The following is a 19,969-nucleotide window of genomic DNA, read 5'->3' on the forward strand; positions in this document are numbered from 1 at the left end:
AGAAAGAGAGAAAGAAAGAGAGAAAGAGAGAAAGAAAGAGAGAAAGAGAGAAAGAAAAAAAAAAGAAGTAAAACGGCGGGAAAACTTGCATCAACACTGGCACTCTCCCTCCAGCAGGGGTAGACAAAATGCTCACAGGAGAGATCCAGATCTGACTTTGACCAACGTTAGAGAAAGGTGTGCACCGTTCCCGGAGGTACTGCAATACCGGGCCGATGCGTGGAGTGGACGGAGCAAGCCCCTGTTCCATCTCCCGATTCCAAAAATCAATTTAATATATGGTCCCCTGATAGGGGACGTATCAGATATTAAACTGATAAGAACAGATACTACACTTGATCTTAGCCAAAAGGCCGAGAAGCGATGGCGACTTGGCCCTTGCCCGGGGCCCCCCAGCCCGGACGGCACAGGGGGATTCAAAGGTGGGTGCAAAATTCCAAGCACAAGCAGACCCCCAAAAAACGGGCTGCTGCTTCCAGAGGGGAAATGTGCAATTTAAGCAGGAGGAAACAAAACAAAGCAAAAACACACACATAACACCAAAAACAAAACATAAACTGGCGGAGTGCGTCTTACAAATATTCATGCCAAGCTGCTATGCTGTGCAAGGTGCCTTGGGTAACTACAACTGTGCCTCGCTGGCTGGCTGGCTGGCTGGCTAAGAAGGACCTGGCATAGGGACATGTTCCACCACACTTGTCTGGTTAGCTGCATGCTCCCAGGAAACAAACTGCTGCTGTCTACATCATCACCACATGTGAATAAAAGAAAGAAAGAAAGCAAGAAAGAAAGAGAAAGAAAGAGAGAAAGAAAGAAAGAGAGAAAAAAAAAGAAGTAAAACGGTGGGAAAACTTGCATCAACACTGGCACTCTCCCTCCAGCAGGGGTAGACAAAATGCTCACAGGAGAGATCCAGATCTGACTTTGACCAACGTTAGAGAAAGGTGTGCACCGTTCCCGGAGGTACTGCAATACCGGGCCGATGCGTGGAGTGGACGGAGCAAGCCCCTGTTCCATCTCCCGATTCCAAAAATCAATTTAATATATGGTCCCCTGATAGGGGACGTATCAGATATTAAACTGATAAGAACAGATACTACACTTGATCTTAGCCAAAATACTCTTTTATTGAGATTTTACATTTTTTACATTTACACCCATTCGTTTTTTTCATTCATTTTACATTTCTTTTAAAGATGACATTCATGCATACAGACATACATTTTGTTTTAAAAGCATTTAAAACACATTTAAAAACACCAAGACAATTGTGCTTTGTACATGGTTAAAACAGACACAGATTAAAATCAAACATGAAAAAAACCTGTGCTGTTTTAAAAGTGACTGGAAAAAAAGAACCATCTATAAAAAACCAGTGCTTGTGAGGGCCGGGGAGTGCTCTCTAAAAAGGTTCAAAAGTGAACATAAAACTATATTACTAAAACAGGGACAGGGGAAAAGGGACAGTGTGTGAAACAGTGAGTTAAAATTCTAAAATTTTAAAACACTTAAAATGTAACTTTTAATAGTTAACATTAAAAATCTTTTAGATACATAAAACAAAACAAAACAAAATCAAATAAAACATTCAAAATAAATCAAATCAAAATCCATAAAACTGAAACAAAAAGACTACATAAAACCAGGGCACCGTTGAAAAACGGTCATGCCAGCTAAAAAGGGCGGAATGCTGGCATGACAAAATAAATAAAAGGCTTAGCGGTGCCCCGTAGTCCCGCTCCTAGGAGCTAGCGGTTCCAGTTTTTTCCCTTATTCCATCTTCACGTCCTGAAGTCCGGCGATCCTCCACTCCGCGCAGGCCTTGTCCTTCCCGAGGGTCCGGATGTCCAGAATTACAAAGTCCTTGATAAGAGTTTGTGCCCTTCTGGTCGTGGTGATAGTGTCTAGCTCCTGCTTGTGATAGACACAGACGTTACGGCCTTCCCACAGGATCTGCTTGACAACATTGATGACACGCCAAACGCACTTAGCTGTGCTGGTAGTGATTCCTCCCGCAGGCCCATAGAGCACAGTCTCAGCGGTCATCTTGGCCGTGTCAGCAAACCTGTTTAGGAAGACAGAGACAGAGAGCCAGACACTGCCAGCCACATCACACTCCCAGAAGATATGGGCTGGTGTTTCTCTCTTGTGGCACTTTGCATAGGGGCATGTTTCTACTTGGGCTAGTCCCCTCCTGAACATGAACGCTCGAGTGGGGAGTGCACTGTGGACGGTGTTCCATGCTATATCCTTCTGGACATTACTGAGGCAGCTGTGAGACACATTCTCCCAGATTTTTTGGCTTTGGGTGAGGGAGAAAGTAGCTACTTTTTCAATTTCCTGGGAACCGGCAAGATATTTAGTTACAGCCTTGTATTCCCAGGAGGCCAATTTTGCTTTATCTAAGCCCAATTTATATATAGTGTCCCTTAAGGTTCTATAATACAATGGGGGGTCCCAGGAGTACGGCACGGTGTTATCAATAGTGCAGAGGCCCAAGGCCCTGAGACAGGTGGCAAAATAGAAATGATTCATGTAACATACCTTCCTGTCCAGGGCCTGGATGTTCTTGATAGTTTGCGTGAGCCCCTGCACTCGGGTGAGCTGCACAACGTCCGGGACCCCCTTACCTCCCTTCTTGTCGGCTTTACTCAGGGTGGCTCGCTTTACCCTCTCCATCTTGCTGCCCCAGATAAAGCGGTGGATAATGCGGTCCACCACTTTTTTGGTGGTCCTGTCTGGGGGAAAGATTTTTCCTACATAAGAGAGGATGGGGAACAGTATAGACTTGGTTATTAATACTCTACCCGTCATTGTTAAGGATCTTGTGCTCCATCCGCCAATCTTTTTACGGACCTGGTTAATGGCCGCCGTCCAGCTCTGGGCCCCCGAGCTATTGTTCTCGAAAATGAGGCCCAGAATCTTGATTTTGTCCTTTTTGACAGGGTACATGTCCGACAGTTCCCTATCTACCTGCCAATTTTTAGACACGTAGACTTCGCTCTTGGACTTATTAATCACTGCCCCGGTCGCCGTGCAGTACTTCTCAAGGATATTACTTATCCGAGGTACCGACGATGTGTTGGTGCAAATGAGTGACACATCGTCCATATATGCTGTTGTTTTGACCTGGACCCCGTTGGATCCAGGCAGCTGGAAACCAGTTATATTGGTATCCCTACGAATTGCCTGCAGGAGGGGTTCAATGCACACGACATATAGCAGTGGGGATAGTGGGCAACCCTGTCTGACCCCTGACTGGATAGATATTTTACCAGTCAGGTGCCTGTTCACCAAGACTCGGGTACTAATGTTTGTATATATGGTTTTAACCCACTCCCTAAGTCCAGGAGCGAATTTCATCTGGTCCATCACTTTGTACATATATTCATGGCTTACCCTATCGAACGCCTTCTCCTGGTCAAGGTTGAACAGGCAGAGGGGATGGTTCCGTTCTCTAGAATAAGCCAGAATGTCCCTTGTTAACATTAAAATATCCGTGATGGACCTCCCTGGGACGCCACAAGCCTGGTCGGGGCCAATGACCAAAGGGAGGTGTACTTGTAGCCGGAGCATCAGAGCTTTGGCTAGTATCTTGTAATCCACGCAAAGGAGGCTGATTGGGCGCCAATTCCGTAGATCTTTAACTTCCCCTTTCTTATGAAGGAGAGTAATTACACTCTCCCGCATAGAAGGGCCCAACCGCTTCTCCCTGTAGACCGCTCTGTAGACCTCCGCTAAATGGACTTTTAGCATGTCCCAAAAAAGATGGTAATACTCACCCGGGATGCCATCTGGACCTGGCGTCTTACCGGTGTTCATGGTCTTAACCGCCTGGGTGAGCTCCTCCAGCGTGAGTTCTGGGTCCTTCTCCTCCTCCTCGTCGTCCCGCACTGAGTCAGGCTCCAACTGGCTCAGGAACCACTCTATCAGGGTGTCATCTGTAGCTTTGATGTTATATAGGTCCCTATAGAAGTTCTCTACCACTTTTTTCACTCCCTCACTATCCTCTACTATCCTCCCCCTGCTGTCGAGCATGGAGGACATCAAGTGCCGCTTCTCCCTCGTTTTCTGGAAGAAGAAGCGAGTACACTTTTCGTCTTCCTCCATTTTTTGCACTTTTGCATTGTGCATGACCTTTCGTTGTTCCTCCCTACAAAGCACTGAAAGATCTAGCTTGGTCTGGGCTATCTCGTCGCTTACAGGGAACCCCCGAAGCTGAAGCAGGCTCAGATGCTGGAGGGCAGCATTCAGGTGTTTATATTTGGCCCTCCTTTCTTTTGCTTTCCTCTTGCCTGCTGCTATGAAATAACCCTTAGTTCTGATTTTGACCATCTCCCACCACTCTATAGGGGAGTTGAATAGGTCACGCAAAGTGGTCCACTCAACAAGCCTGCTCTTATAGGCTGCAGCTATGGAGGGGTCATCGAGTAAGGAGGTGTTTAATTTCCAAACCCCTGACCCCATCTGGGAGGTCTGAGGGACCTGCAATGTTACCTGCAGGAGCCTATGGTCAGAGAAGAAGATGGCCTGGGTGTCTACTGCCGTCTTCGTAAGGGAGCTGGTATGCAGGACGAGATCTATACGGGAGAAGGAGGTCCCAGATGAGCTCACCCAGGTAAAGGGAGGCACCAGGTCCTTACATGCATCACACAGGGAGAAATCAGATATTACGGAGGACAAAACTCTACTAGAGCGGTCGTTGCGTGGCCTGCTCCGGTCTACGTCCCTCAGAGCACAATTGAAGTCACCTGACACGATGACGGGTACGTTCCCCAGCAGGAGTGGACGCAGCTGTGGAAAAAATTGAACTCTTTCGTTTTGGTTAGTGGGTGCGTAGACATTGACCAGTCTGAGGGGAGTGTTGTTGTATGTCACATCCACGCTCAGAATTCTACCAGGTTCTACCTCCCTGCTGCTGCGGGAGGTAATAAATGGGTTTTTAAACAGGATACCTACTCCGTCGGCTCTGGCTATGTTGGAGCCCGACCAGAAGGAGTCCCCCAGGGTCCAACTCTCCTTCAGGTCCCTATAATCAGGGCTCGACGAAATACCACACTCCTGCAGAAAGATGAGATCTGCTTTCAAGTTAGCTAGATAGTTTAGTACATCAAATCTTTTTTGTGTCTCCCTGATGCTCCTGACATTAACAGACACACATATCAGGGCCATCAGGGTAGCTAACAAGAAAAGGAGTCGCTGCGTCCACCCCATAGCGACTATGATTGGGAGGTCGGGACACTCTTCCTACTCTTAGCTCTACGCTTGCTTCGAGGGGGCTTGGGCTTATTTGCAACTCCCATCACCCCTGAGAAGGTACTCACTGCTGCCTCGTCCAAGAAGGCACCATCTTTATATGCACAGTACGTGGAGTTGTTGGGGCTATTCAACTCCCCACAAGGTAAGTCTGGTGGAACTTGCTCAGGGCCCCTCGGAACGTGTGGGTCAGCTTTGTCCTGGGGGGGGGTTATGACAGACAGCATTCTTTGGCTGTTACCGTCTGTTGAATTGGAGCTGTTAGCAGACTTCTGGCTTACCGCGTCCAGGGGTATTCCCATGTCCTCCAGTGCTGTATCTAGGAGGACCTCTAGGGGGCCCCTGGTTTTGCCCATACAAGGGAGGGGGTCAAGGATGCTTTGAAGGGAGGCCCTTCGCTTGAAGAGGGTCATTGCTACAGAGGTACTGCTGGTCAGGGAAGGTGTTGACCCCGACCTCTCCCTCGGTGCATTAGTGAACACCTCTTCTGCGAGGTGTGCTAGGGTTTGTGCCAACGACTGGGAAGGCTGGCTGGGGATGCCCTGGCTGGCTGCTACCTGCCCACTAGGCGGCAGTGTAGCCGTCCCACTCGCCTCCGTCTCTGCCTGCGAGGGCAAGACTGGGGACTTTGTGTGGACATTAGCTGGTTTTGGATCTATGGGGGCCACCTGCAACTTGCTGTCTTTGATCTTGATCTTCTTTCTTTTCCCCCCCTCGTCTCTACCCTTTCTTTTCCCCACCCTCTGCTGGTTCTTCACTCCCTTCCCCTCCTTCTCACTCTCACTTTCACTGTCGCTTTTGCTTTCCTCCCCCACGGACTCAATCCTTATGGCGTCATAACGAGAGCCGAGGGGGAGTGCTGGCGCTGAGAGGGCCCTACTCAGGGGGGGGCCGCTGCTGGGTCCGGGCTCCCTCCCTGACTCGTGTTCTGCATCAGAGGAGCTACAGGAGGAGCTAGTGGAGTGGCTGTTGTACTCTCTCTCTGGGCTGGGGGAAGGGGTCCTCGTAAAACGGGACATGTCTCGGGGGCGGGGGGGTGAGGGGGTGCTGGTGATGATGGTGGTGCTGGAGTCTGGGTCTTGGATACTGTTGGTGGTGATGTGGACTGATCTTTGTTACTTGCTCCCTCTTCCTGCTCAGGCCTAGGCTTGTTCATGTTTGCCTTGCTGGCTCTGGCCATGTTGGCATAGGAAGAGGGGCAGTCCTTAAACAGGTGCCCCTTATTTCCACACAAATTGCACTGCCTCTCTTCTCTGCAGTGGCTGGTCTCGTGGGGGGCGCCGCAGTTCCTGCACTTGACTACAGTACACGCGGCCGTCAGGTGTCCTAATTCCCCACATTTCCTGCAGAGTTTTGGCATCCCATTATAGAATACCAGCCCTCTGTTGGGCCCTAACACTATGGAGTTTGGAATGTGGCGGACGCCTCCAATGCCCGATGGATCAACATTAAGGCGTACCAGCCACTTTCTGGCTCCTGTCCAAACCCCATCTTCATCTGTAATTTTCCTCCCTTCTGATGACACCCTCCCATAGCGGTTAAGCCATGTTGTAATATCATAGTCGCTAACAGCCTCATTGAAAAATTGGACAGTAACAACTTTCATTTCTCTGTCTGTCAGTGCATCCACACAAAATTCTTTGTATGGAGCGAGATATTTATTCTCCCCCCAAAAGGACCACATTTCTTGTAACTTTTGGGGGTTCCTAAAACTGACCTCAAACACTTCCTTAAGCCCTGGCAATTTCACCAAACAATTCAAGTCAGAAGGGGAAAAACCCATACCCCTCTGAAGAATGGTCCGGCTGAACTCCAGTCTCGTCAGTCCTGGTTCCGTTTCATCTTGCTTGTTTCTTGTGAAGCGCACCGCATTGTGCCTCCTGGTTTCCTGGGTTGGCCGGAACGCCATCCTTCAGCTGGCTCCTCCGATTGGGGTGGGAGAAGCCTCTGGACGTCCGGGTTGTCTCTCTCTACGGAAAAGAGACAACGTAAGCAGCAAATCTGGGCAGTTGAAGGAACTATTACTTTAGTCCCTGAGGAGATGGTCGCCTCGCAAGAGGGACCCCCTCCCCAGGTGAACGGTGTCCTTCCCTGGCGGAGTAGGGGGCGCTGCTTGGCACCGAGACCACGTAGGAAGAATCGTGGCTGTGACGCCTCCTCGGGGTCCGGGGCCGCCCTCTGCTCCTCCCAGATGGCGCCCTCTGCTGGGCGCCTGCTGCTCTCTCGGTCTGGATCTCGATTACAATCAAGGGCTGGGGATGAGGTCGTCTAGGTCATCAAAGGGTCCTCAAAGGTTGTCTGGATGGTAGGTCCTCCTTCTCTCTAACTCCAGGAACGTCTGGAAAAGCCGGAACCGCCTGAAAAAGAAAAAAACGGGAACCGCCTGAAAAAGAAAAAACTGCTCTCAACAGTCAACAAAATCTTGAAAGACCCTCGGCCTGGATTGGGCAAGCCAAAACCAGACTGAGCATTAGTCTTCCAAAAAGTTGCCGAGCTGAAGAAAGCCAGTCAAAAATAAAAAAAATTCTGTTCCTCCTCACCCGAACAAACCTCTCACAGACCCTCGGAGGGAGCGGGCAATGCCACTACCCTCTAAGCCTTAGTCTTAGAAAGATTTATTCGAACTGAAGAGAAGCCAGAGTATATGGCTGGCTAAGAAGGACCTGGCATAGGGACATGTTCCACCACACTTGTCTGGTTAGCTGCATGCTCCCAGGAAACAAACTGCTGCTGTCTACATCATCACCACATGTGAATAAAAGAAAGAAAGACAGCAAGAAAGAAAGAGAGAAAGAAAGAGAAAGAAAGAAAGAGAGAAAGAAAAAAAAAAGAAGTAAAACGGCGGGAAAACTTGCATCAACACTGGCACTCTCCCTCCAGCAGGGGTAGACAAAATGCTCACAGGAGAGATCCAGATCTGACTTTGACCAACGTTAGAGAAAGGTGTGCACCGTTCCCGGAGGTACTGCAATACCGGGCCGATGCGTGGAGTGATCGGAGCAAGCCCCTGTTCCATCTCCCGATTCCAAAAATCAATTTAATATATGGTCCCCTGATAGGGGACGTATCAGATATTAAACTGATAAGAACAGATACTACACTTGATCTTAGCCAAAAGGCCAAGAAGCGATGGCGACTTGGCCCTTGCCCAGGGCCCCCCAGCCCGGACGGCACAGGGGGATTCATTGGTGGGTGCAAAATTCCAAGCACAAGCAGACCCCCAAAAAACGGGCTGCTGCTTCGAGAGGGGAAATGTGCAATTTAAGCAGGAGGAAACAAAACAAAGCAAAAACACACACATAACACCAAAAACAAAACATAAACTGGCGGAGTGCGTCTTACAAATAGTCATGCCAAGCTGCTATGCTGTGCAAGGTGCCTTGGGTAACTACAACTGTGCCTCGCTGGCTGGCTGGCTTGCTAAGAAGGTCCTGGCATAGGGACATGTTCCACCACACTTGTCTGGTTAGCTGCATGCTCCCAGGAAACAACCTGCTGCTGTCTACATCATCACCACATGTGAATAAAAGAAAGAAAGACAGCAAGAAAGAAAGAGAGAAAGAAAGAGAGAAAGAGAGAAAGAAAGAGAGAAAGAAAGAAAGAGAGAAAGAAAAAAAAAGAAGTAAAACGGCGGGAAAACTTGCATCAACACTGGCACTCTCCCTCCAGCAGGGGTAGACAAAATGCTCACAGGAGAGATCCAGATCTGACTTTGACCAACGTTAGAGAAAGGTGTGCACCGTTCCCGGAGGTACTGCAATACCGGGCCGATGCGTGGAGTGGACGGAGCAAGCCCCTGTTCCATCTCCCGATTCCAAAAATCAATTTAATATATGGTCCCCTGATAGGGGACGTATCAGATATTAATACTCTTTTATTGAGATTTTACATTTTTTTACATTTACACCCATTCGTTTTTTCATTCATTTTACATTTCTTTTAAAGATGACATTCATGCATACAGACATACATTTTGTTTTAAAAGCATTTAAAACACATTTAAAAACACCAAGACAATTGTGCTTTGTACATGGTTAAAACAGACACAGATTAAAATCAACATGAAAAAAACCTGTGCTGTTTTAAAAGTGACTGGAAAAAAAAGAACCATCTATAAAAAACCAGTGCTTGTGAGGGCCGGGGAGTGCTCTCTAAAAGTTCAAAAGTGAACATAAAACTATATTACTAAAACAGGGACAGGGGAAAAGGGACAGTGTGTGGAACAGTGAGTTAAAATTCTAAAATTTTAAAACACTTAAAATGTAACTTTTAATAGTTTACATTAAAAATCTTAAAGATACATAAAACAAAACAAAACAAAATCAAATAAAACATTCAACGTAAATCAAATAAAAGTCCATAAAACTGAAACAAAAAGACTACATAAAACCAGGGCACCGTTCAAAAACGGTCATGCCAGCTAAAAAGGGCGGAATGCTGGCATGACAAAATAAATAAAAGGCTTAGCGGTGCCCCGTAGTCCCGCTCCTAGGAGCTAGCGGTTCCAGTTTTTTCCTTTATTCCATCTTCACGTCCTGAAGTCCGGCGATCCTCCACTCCGCGCAGGCCTTGTCCTTCCCGAGGGTCCGGATGTCCAGAATTACAAAGTCCTTGATAAGAGTTTGTGCCCTTCTGGTCGTGGTGATAGTGTCTAGCTCCTGCTTGTGATAGACACAGACGTTACGGCCTTCCCACAGGATCTGCTTGACAACATTGATGACACGCCAAACGCACTTAGCTGTGCTGGTAGTGATTCCTCCCGCAGGCCCATAGAGCACAGTCTCAGCGGTCATCTTGGCCGTGTCAGCAAACCTGTTTAGGAAGACAGAGACAGAGAGCCAGACACTGCCAGCCACATCACACTCCCAGAAGATATGGGCTGGTGTTTCTCTCTTGCGGCACTTTGCATAGGGGCATGTTTCTACTTGGGCTAGTCCCCTCCTGAACATGAACGCTCGAGTGGGGAGTGCACTGTGGACGGTGTTCCATGCTATATCCTTCTGGACATTACTGAGGCAGCTGTGAGACACATTCTCCCAGATTTTTTGGCTTTGGGTGAGGGAGAAAGTAGCTACTTTTTCAATTTCCTGGGAACCGGCAAGATATTTGGTTACAGCCTTGTATTCCCAGGAGGCCAATTTTGCTTTATCTAAGCCCAATTTATATATAGTGTCCCTTAAGGTTCTATAATACAATGGGGGGTCCCAGGAGTACGGCACGGTGTTATCAATAGTGCAGAGGCCCAAGGCCCTGAGACAGGTGGCAAAATAGAAACGATTCATGTAACATACCTTCCTGTCCAGGGCCTGGATGTTCTTGATAGTTTGCGTGAGCCCCTGCACTCGGGTGAGCTGCACCACGTCCGGGACCCCCTTACCTCCCTTCTTGTCGGCTTTACTCAGGGTGGCTCGCTTTACCCTCTCCATCTTGCTGCCCCAGATAAAGCGGTGGATAATGCGGTCCACCACTTTTTTGGTGGTCCTGTCTGGGGGAAAGATTTTTCCTACATAAGAGAGGATGGGGAACAGTATAGACTTGGTTATTAATACTCTACCCGTCATTGTTAAGGATCTTGTGCTCCATCCGCCAATCTTTTTACGGACCTGGTTAATGGCCGCCGTCCAGCTCTGGGCCCCCGAGCTATTGTTCTCGAAAATGAGGCCCAGAATCTTGATTTTGTCCTTTTTGACAGGGTACATGTCCGACAGTTCCCTATCTACCTGCCAATTTTTAGACACGTAGACTTCGCTCTTGGACTTATTAATCACTGCCCCAGTCGCCGTGCAGTACTTCTCAAGGATATTACTAATCCGAGGTACCGACGATGTGTTGGTGCAAATGAGTGACACATCGTCCATATATGCTGTTGTTTTGACCTGGACCCCGTTGGATCCAGGCAGCTGGAAACCAGTTATATTGGTATCCCTACGAATTGCCTGCAGGAGGGGTTCAATGCACACGACATATAGCAGTGGGGATAGTGGGCAACCCTGTCTGACCCCTGACTGGATAGATATTTTACCAGTCAGGTGCCTGTTCACCAAGACTCGGGTACTAATGTTTGTATATATGGTTTTAACCCACTCCCTAAGTCCAGGAGCGAATTTCATCTGGTCCATCACTTTGTACATATATTCATGGCTTACCCTATCGAACGCCTTCTCCTGGTCAAGGTTGAACAGGCAGAGGGGATGGTTCCGTTCTCTAGAATAAGCCAGAATGTCCCTTGTTAACATTAAAATATCCGTGATGGACCTCCCTGGGACGCCACAAGCCTGGTCAGGGCCAATGACCAAAGGGAGGTGTACTTGTAGCCGGAGCATCAGAGCTTTGGCTAGTATCTTGTAATCCACGCAAAGGAGGCTGATTGGGCGCCAATTCCGTAGATCTTTAACTTCCCCTTTCTTATGAAGGAGAGTAATTACACTCTCCCGCATAGAAGGGCCCAACCGCTTCTCCCTGTAGACCGCTCTGTAGACCTCCGCTAAATGGACTTTTAGCGTGTCCCAAAAAAGATGGTAATACTCACCCGGGATGCCATCTGGACCTGGCGTCTTACCGGTGTTCATGGTCTTAACCGCCTGGGTGAGCTCCTCCAGCGTGAGTTCTGGGTCCTTCTCCTCCTCCTCCTCGTCCCGCACTGAGTCAGGCTCCAACTGGCTCAGGAACCACTCTATCAGGGTGTCATCTGTAGCTTTGATGTTATACAGGTCCCTATAGAAGTTCTCTACCACTTTTTTCACTCCCTCACTATCCTCTACTATCCTCCCCCTGCTGTCGAGCATGGAGGACATCAAGTGCCGCTTCTCCCTCGTTTTCTGGAAGAAGAAGCGAGTACACTTTTCGTCTTCCTCCATTTTTTGCACTTTTGCATTGTGCATGACCTTTCGTTGTTCCTCCCTACAAAGCACTGAAAGATCTAGCTTGGTCTGGGCTATCTCGTCACTTACAGGGAACCCCCGAAGCTGAAGCAGGCTCAGACGCTGGAGGGCAGCATTCAGGTATTTATATTTGGCTCTCCTTTCTTTTGCTTTCCTCTTGCCTGCTGCTATGAAATAACCCTTAGTTCTCATTTTGACCATCTCCCACCACTCTATAGGGGAGTTGAATAGGTCACGCAAAGTGGTCCACTCAACAAGCCTGCTCTTATAGGCTGCAGCTATGGAGGGGTCATCGAGTAAGGAGGTGTTTAATTTCCAGACCCCTGACCCCATCTGGGAGGTCTGAGGGACCTGCAATGTTACCTGCAGGAGCCTATGGTCGGAGAAGAAGACGGCCTGGGTGTCTACTGCCGTCTTCGTAAGGGAGCTGGTATGCAGGACGAGATCTATACGGGAGAAGGAGGTCCCAGATGAGCTCACCCAGGTAAAGGGAGGCACCAGGTCCTTACCTGCATCACACAGGGAGAAATCAAATATTACGGAGGACAAAACTCTACTAGAGCGGTCGTTGCGTGGCCTGCTCCGGTCTACGTCCCTCAGAGCACAATTGAAGTCACCTGACACGATGACGGGTACGTTCCCCAGCAGGAGTGTACGCAGCTGTGGAAAAAATTGAACTCTTTCGTTTTGGTTAGTGGGTGCGTAGACATTGACCAGTCTGAGGGGAGTGTTGTTGTATGTCACATCCACGCTCAGAATTCTACCAGGTTCTACCTCCCTGCTGCTGCGGGAGGTAATAAATGGGTTTTTAAACAGGATACCTACTCCGTCGGCTCTGGCTATGTTGGAGCCCGACCAGAAGGAGTCCCCCAGGGTCCAACTCTCCTTCAGGTCCCTATAATCAGGGCTCGACGAAATACCACACTCCTGCAGAAAGATGAGATCTGCTTTCAAGTTAGCTAGATAGTTTAGTACATCAAATCTTTTTTGTGTCTCCCTGATGCTCCTGACATTAACAGACACACATATCAGGGCCATCAGGGTAGCTAACAAGAAAAGGAGTCGCTGCGTCCACCCCATAGCGACTATGATTGGGAGGTCGGGACACTCTTCCTACTCTTAGCTCTACGCTTGCTTCGAGGGGGCTTGGGCTTATTTGCAACTCCCATCACCCCTGAGAAGGTACTCACTGCTGCCTCGTCCAAGAAGGCACCGTCTTTATATGCACAGTACGTGGAGTTGTTGGGGCTATTCAACTCCCCACAAGGTAAGTCTGGTGGAACTTGCTCAGGGCCCCTCGGAACGTGTGGGTCAGCTTTGTCCTGGGGGGGGGTTATGACAGACAGCATTCTTTGGCTGTTACCGTCTGTTGAATTGGAGCTGTTAGCAGACTTCTGGCTTACCGCGTCCAGGGGTATTCCCATGTCCTCCAGTGCTGTATCTAGGAGGACCTCTAGGGGGCCCCTGGTTTTGCCCATACAAGGGAGGGGGTCAAGGATGCTTTGAAGGGAGGCCCTTCGCTTGAAGAGGGTCATTGCTACCGAGGTACTGCTGGTCAGGGAAGGTGTTGACCCCGACCTCTCCCTCGGTGCATTAGTGAACACCTCTTCTGCGAGGTGTGCTAGGGTATGTGCCAACAACTGGGAAGGCTGGCTGGGGATGCCCTGGCTGGCTGCTACCTGCCCACTAGGCGGCAGTGTAGCCGTCCCACTCGCCTCCGTCTCTGCCTGCGAGGGCAAGACTGGGGACTTTGTGTGGACATTAGCTGGTTTTGGATCTATGGGGGCCACCTGCAACTTGCTGTCTTTGATCCTGATCTTCTTTCTTTTCCCCCCCTCGTCTCTACCCTTTCTTTTCCCCACCCTCTGCTGGTTCTTCACTCCCTTCCCCTCCTTCTCACTCTCACTTTCACTGTCGCTTTCGCTTTCCTCCCCCACGGACTCAATCCTTATGGCGTCATAACGAGAGCCGAGGGGGAGTGCTGGCGCTGAGAGGGCCCTACTCAGGTGGGGGGCGCTGCTGGGTCCGGGCTCCCTCCCTGCCTCGTGTTCTGCATCAGAGGAGCTACTGGAGGAGCTAGTGGAGTGGCTGTTGTACTCTCTCTCTGGGCTGGGGGAAGGGGTCCTCGTAAAACGGGACATGTCTCGGGGGCGGGGGGGTGAGGGGGGTGCTGGTGATGATGGTGGTGCTGGAGTCTGGGTCTTGGATACTGTTGGTGGTGATGTGGACTGATCTTTGTTACTTGCTCCCTCTTCCTGCTCAGGCCTAGGCTTGTTCATGTTTGCCTTGCTGGCTCTGGCCATGTTGGCATAGGAAGAGGGGCAGTCCTTAAACAGGTGCCCCTTCTTTCCACACAAATTGCACTGCCTCTCTTCTCTGCAGTGGCTGGTCTCGTGGGGGGCGCCGCAGTTCCTGCACTTGACTACAGTACACGCGGCCGCCAGGTGTCCTAATTCCCCACATTTCCTGCAGAGTTTTGGCATCCCATTATAGAATACCAGCCCTCTGTTGGGCCCTAACACTATGGAGTTTGGAATGTGGCGGACGCCTCCAATGCCCGATGGATCAACATTAAGGCGTACCAGCCACGTATCAGATATTAAACTGATAAGAACAGATACTACACTTGATCTTAGCCAAAAGGCCGAGAAGCGATGGCGACTTGGCCCTTGCCCGGGGCCCCCCAGCCCGGACGGCACAGGGGGATTCAAAGGTGGGTGCAAAATTCCAAGCACAAGCAGACCCCCAAAAAACGGGCTGCTGCTTCCAGAGGGGAAATGTGCAATTTAAGCAGGAGGAAGCAAAACAAAGCAAAAACACACACATAACACCAAAAACAAAACATAAACTGGCGGAGTGCGTCTTACAAATAGTCATGCCAAGCTGCTATGCTGTGCAAGGTGCCTTGGGTAACTACAACTGTGCCTCGCTGGCTGGCTGGCTTGCTAAGAAGGTCCTGGCATAGGGACATGTTCCACCACACTTGTCTGGTTAGCTGCATGCTCCCAGGAAACAAACTGCTGCTGTCTACATCATCACCACATGTGAATAAAAGAAAGAAAGACAGCAAGAAAGAAAGAGAGAAAGAAAGAGAGAAAGAGAGAAAGAAAGAGAGAAAGAGATTTTACATTTTTTACATTTACACCCATTCGTTTTTTTCATTCATTTTACATTTCTTTTAAAGATGACATTCATGCATACAGACATACATTTTGTTTTAAAAGCATTTAAAATACATTTAAAAACACCAAGACAATTGTGCTTTGTACATGGTTAAAACAGACACAGATTAAAATCAACATGAAAAAAACCTGTGCTGCTTTAAAAGTGACTGGAAAAAAAGAACCATCTATAAAAAACCAGTGTTTGTGAGGGCCGGGGAGTGCTCTCTAAAAAAGTTCAAAAGTGAACATAAAACTAGATCTAAAACAGGGACAGGGGAAAAGGGACAGTGTATAGAACAGTGAGTTAAAATTCTAAAATTTTAAAACACTTAAAATGTAACTTTTAATAGTTTACATTAAAAATCTTAAAGATACATAAAACAAAACAAAACAAAATCAAATAAAACATTCAACGTAAATCTAATAAAAGTCAATAAAACTGAAACAAAAAGACTACATAAAACCAGGGCACCGTTGAAAAAACGGTCATGCCAGCTAAAAAGGGCGGAATGCTGGCATGACAAAATAAATAAAAGGCTTAGCGGTGCCCCGTAGTCCAGCTCCTAGGAGCTAGCGGTTCCAGTTTTTTCCTTTATTCCATCTTCACGTCCTGAAGTCCGGCGATCCTCCACTCCGCGCAGGCCTTGTCCTTCCCGAGGGTCCGGATGTCCAGAATTACAAAGTCCTTGATAAGAGTTTGTGCCCTTCTGGTCGTGGTGATAGTGTCTAGCTCCTGCTTGTGATAGACACAGACGTTACGGCCTTCCCACAGGATCTGCTTGACAACATTGATGACACGCCAAACGCACTTAGCTGTGCTGGTATCGATTCCTCACGCAGGCCCATAGAGCACAGTCTCAGCGGTCATCTTGGCCGTGTCAGCAAACCTGTTTAGGAAGACAGAGACAGAGAGCCAGACACTGCCAGCCACATCACACTCCCAGAAGATATGGGCTGGTGTTTCTCTCTTGCGGCACTTTGCATAGGGGCATGTTTCTACTTGGGCTAGTCCCCTCCTGAACATGAACGCTCGAGTGGGGAGTGCACTGTGGACGGTGTTCCATGCTATATCCTTCTGGACATTACTGAGGCAGCTGTGAGACACATTCTCCCAGATTTTTTGGCTTTGGGTGAGGGAGAAAGTAGCTACTTTTTCAATTTCCTGGGAACCGGCAAGATATTTAGTTACAGCCTTGTATTCCCAGGAGGCCAATTTTGCTTTATCTAAGCCCAATTTATATATAGTGTCCCTTAAGGTTCTATAATACAATGGGGGGTCCCAGGAGTACGGCACGGTGTTATCAATAGTGCAGAGGCCCAAGGCCCTGAGACAGGTGGCAAAATAGAAACGATTCATGTAACATACCTTCCTGTCCAGGGCCTGGATGTTCTTGATAGTTTGCGTGAGCCCCTGCACTCGGGTGAGCTGCACAACGTCCGGGACCCCCTTACCTCCCTTCTTGTCGGCTTTACTCAGGGTGGCTCGCTTTACCCTCTCCATCTTGCTGCCCCAGATAAAGCGGTGGATAATGCGGTCCACCACTTTTTTGGTGGTCCTGTCTGGGGGAAAGATTTTTCCTACATAAGAGAGGATGGGGAACAGTATAGACTTGGTTATTAATACTCTACCCGTCATTGTTAAGGATCTTGTGCTCCATCCGCCAATCTTTTTACGGACCTGGTTAATGGCCGCCGTCCAGCTCTGGGCCCCCGAGCTATTGTTCTCGAAAATGAGGCCCAGAATCTTGATTTTGTCCTTTTTGACAGGGTACATGTCCGACAGTTCCCTATCTACCTGCCAATTTTTAGACACGTAGACTTCGCTCTTGGACTTATTAATCACTGCCCCGGTCGCCGTGCAGTACTTCTCAAGGATATTACTAATCCGAGGTACCGACGATGTGTTGGTGCAAATGAGTGACACATCGTCCATATATGCTGTTGTTTTGACCTGGACCCCGTTGGATCCAGGCAGCTGGAAACCAGTTATATTGGTATCCCTACGAATTGCCTGCAGGAGGGGTTCAATGCACACGACATATAGCAGTGGGGATAGTGGGCAACCCTGTCTGACCCCTGACTGGATAGATATTTTACCAGTCAGGTGCCTGTTCACCAAGACTCGGGTACTAATGTTTGTATATATGGTTTTAACCCACTCCCTAAGTCCAGGAGCGAATTTCATCTGGTCCATCACTTTGTACATATATTCATGGCTTACCCTATCGAACGCCTTCTCCTGGTCAAGGTTGAACAGGCAGAGGGGATGGTTCCGTTCTCTAGAATAAGCCAGAATGTCCCTTGTTAACATTAAAATATCCGTGATGGACCTCCCTGGGACGCCACAAGCCTGGTCGGGGCCAATGACCAAAGGGAGGTGTACTTGTAGCCGGAGCATCAGAGCTTTGGCTAGTATCTTGTAATCCACGCAAAGGAGGCTGATTGGGCGCCAATTCCGTAGATCTTTAACTTCCCCTTTCTTATGAAGGAGAGTAATTACACTCTCCCGCATAGAAGGGCCCAACCGCTTCTCCCTGTAGACCGCTCTGTAGACCTCCGCTAAATGGACTTTTAGCATGTCCCAAAAAAGATGGTAATACTCACCCGGGATGCCATCTGGACCTGGCGTCTTACCAGTGTTCATGGTCTTAACCGCCTGGATGAGCTCCTCCAGCGTGAGTTCTGGGTCCTTCTCCTCCTCCTCCTCGTCCCGCACTGAGTCAGGCTCCAACTGGCTCAGGAACCACTCTATCAGGGTGTCATCTGTAGCTTTGATGTTATATAGGTCCCTATAGAAGTTCTCTACCACTTTTTTCACTCCCTCACTATCCTCTACTATCCTCCCCCTGCTGTCGAGCATGGAGGACATCAAGTGCCGCTTCTCCCTCGTTTTCTGGAAGAAGAAGCGAGTACACTTTTCGTCTTCCTCCATTTTTTGCACTTTTGCATTGTGCATGACCTTTCGTTGTTCCTCCCTACAAAGCACTGAAAGATCTAGCTTGGTCTGGGCTATCTCGTCGCTTACAGGGAACCCCCGAAGCTGAAGCAGGCTCAGATGCTGGAGGGCAGCATTCAGGTGTTTATATTTGGCCCTCCTTTCTTTTGCTTTCCTCTTGCCTGCTGCTATGAAATAACCCTTAGTTCTGATTTTGACCATCTCCCACCACTCTATAGGGGAGTTGAATAGGTCACGCAAAGTGGTCCACTCAACAAGCCTGCTCTTATAGGCTGCAGCTATGGAGGGGTCATCGAGTAAGGAGGTGTTTAATTTCCAAACCCCTGACCCCATCTGGGAGGTCTGAGGGACCTGCAATGTTACCTGCAGGAGCCTATGGTCAGAGAAGAAGACGGCCTGGGTGTCTACTGCCGTCTTCGTAAGGGAGCTGGTATGCAGGACGAGATCTATACGGGAGAAGGAGGTCCCAGATGAGCTCACCCAGGTAAAGGGAGGCACCAGGTCCTTACCTGCATCACACAGGGAGAAATCAGATATTACAGAGGACAAAACTCTACTAGAGCGGTCGTTGCGTGGCCTGCTCCGGTCTACGTCCCTCAGAGCACAATTGAAGTCACCTGACACGATGACGGGTACGTTCCACAGCAGGAGTGGACGCAGCTGTGGAAAAAATTGAACTCTTTCGTTTTGGTTAGTGGGTGCGTAGACATTGACCAGTCTGAGGGGAGTGTTGTTGTATGTCACATCCACGCTCAGAATTCTACCAGGTTCTACCTCCCTGCTGCTGCGGGAGGTAATAAATGGGTTTTTAAACAGGATACCTACTCCGTCGGCTCTGGCTATGTTGGAGCCCGACCAGAAGGAGTCCCCCAGGGTCCAACTCTCCTTCAGGTCCCTATAATCAGGGCTCGACGAAATACCACACTCCTGCAGAAAGATGAGATCTGCTTTCAAGTTAGCTAGATAGTTTAGTACATCAAATCTTTTTTGTGTCTCCCTGATGCTCCTGACATTAACAGACACACATATCAGGGCCATCAGGGTAGCTAACAAGAAAAGGAGTCGCTGCGTCCACCCCATAGCGACTATGATTGGGAGGTCGGGACACTCTTCCTACTCTTAGCTCTACGCTTGCTTCGAGGGGGCTTGGGCTTATTTGCAACTCCCATCACCCCTGAGAAGGTACTCACTGCTGCCTCGTCCAAGAAGGCACCGTCTTTATATGCACAGTACGTGGAGTTGTTGGGGCTATTCAACTCCCCACAAGGTAAGTCTGGTGGAACTTGCTCAGGGCCCCTCGGAACGTGTGGGTCAGCTTTGTCCTGGGGGGGGGGTTATGACAGACAGCATTCTTTGGCTGTTACCGTCTGTTGAATTGGAGCTGTTAGCAGACTTCTGGCTTACCGCGTCCAGGGGTATTCCCATGTCCTCCAGTGCTGTATCTAGGAGGACCTCTAGGGGGCCCCTGGTTTTGCCCATACAAGGGAGGGGGTCAAGGATGCTTTGAAGGGAGGCCCTTCGCTTGAAGAGGGTCATTGCTACCGAGGTACTGCTGGTCAGGGAAGGTGTTGACCCCGACCTCTCCCTCAGTGCATTAGTGAACACCTCTTCTGCGAGGTGTGCTAGGGTTTGTGCCAACGACTGGGAAGGCTGGCTGGGGATGCCCTGGCTGGCTGCTACCTGCCCACTAGACGGCAGTGTAGCCGTCCCAC

The 19,969-nt window shown here is 49.1% G+C and overlaps 3 non-coding genes and 2 pseudogenes across 3 annotated transcripts; all 5 read right to left on the reverse strand.

Moving 5' to 3' along the window:
• Positions 1–174: 174 nt before the first annotated feature.
• LOC131738997 (U2 spliceosomal RNA) lies at positions 175–365 on the reverse strand. The gene has a single exon (XR_009330165.1). It is a non-coding gene; the product is annotated as a U2 spliceosomal RNA (small nuclear RNA).
• A 576-nt stretch (positions 366–941) lies between these two features.
• LOC131738359 (U2 spliceosomal RNA) lies at positions 942–1,124 on the reverse strand. Its single transcript, XR_009329920.1, has one exon. It is a non-coding gene; the product is annotated as a U2 spliceosomal RNA (small nuclear RNA).
• Positions 1,125–8,196: 7,072 nt separating this feature from the next.
• Positions 8,197–8,387, reverse strand: LOC131738253 (U2 spliceosomal RNA). Its single transcript, XR_009329817.1, has one exon. It is a non-coding gene; the product is annotated as a U2 spliceosomal RNA (small nuclear RNA).
• A 598-nt stretch (positions 8,388–8,985) lies between these two features.
• On the reverse strand, positions 8,986–9,140 carry LOC131738725 (U2 spliceosomal RNA; annotated as a pseudogene).
• Positions 9,141–14,696: 5,556 nt separating this feature from the next.
• Positions 14,697–14,793, reverse strand: LOC131738579 (U2 spliceosomal RNA; annotated as a pseudogene).
• Positions 14,794–19,969: the final 5,176 nt, after the last annotated feature.

The sequence above is a fragment of the Acipenser ruthenus genome, chromosome 10 (genome assembly GCF_902713425.1).
Source record: "Acipenser ruthenus chromosome 10, fAciRut3.2 maternal haplotype, whole genome shotgun sequence".
Classification (NCBI taxonomy): Eukaryota; Metazoa; Chordata; class Actinopteri; order Acipenseriformes; family Acipenseridae; genus Acipenser; species Acipenser ruthenus.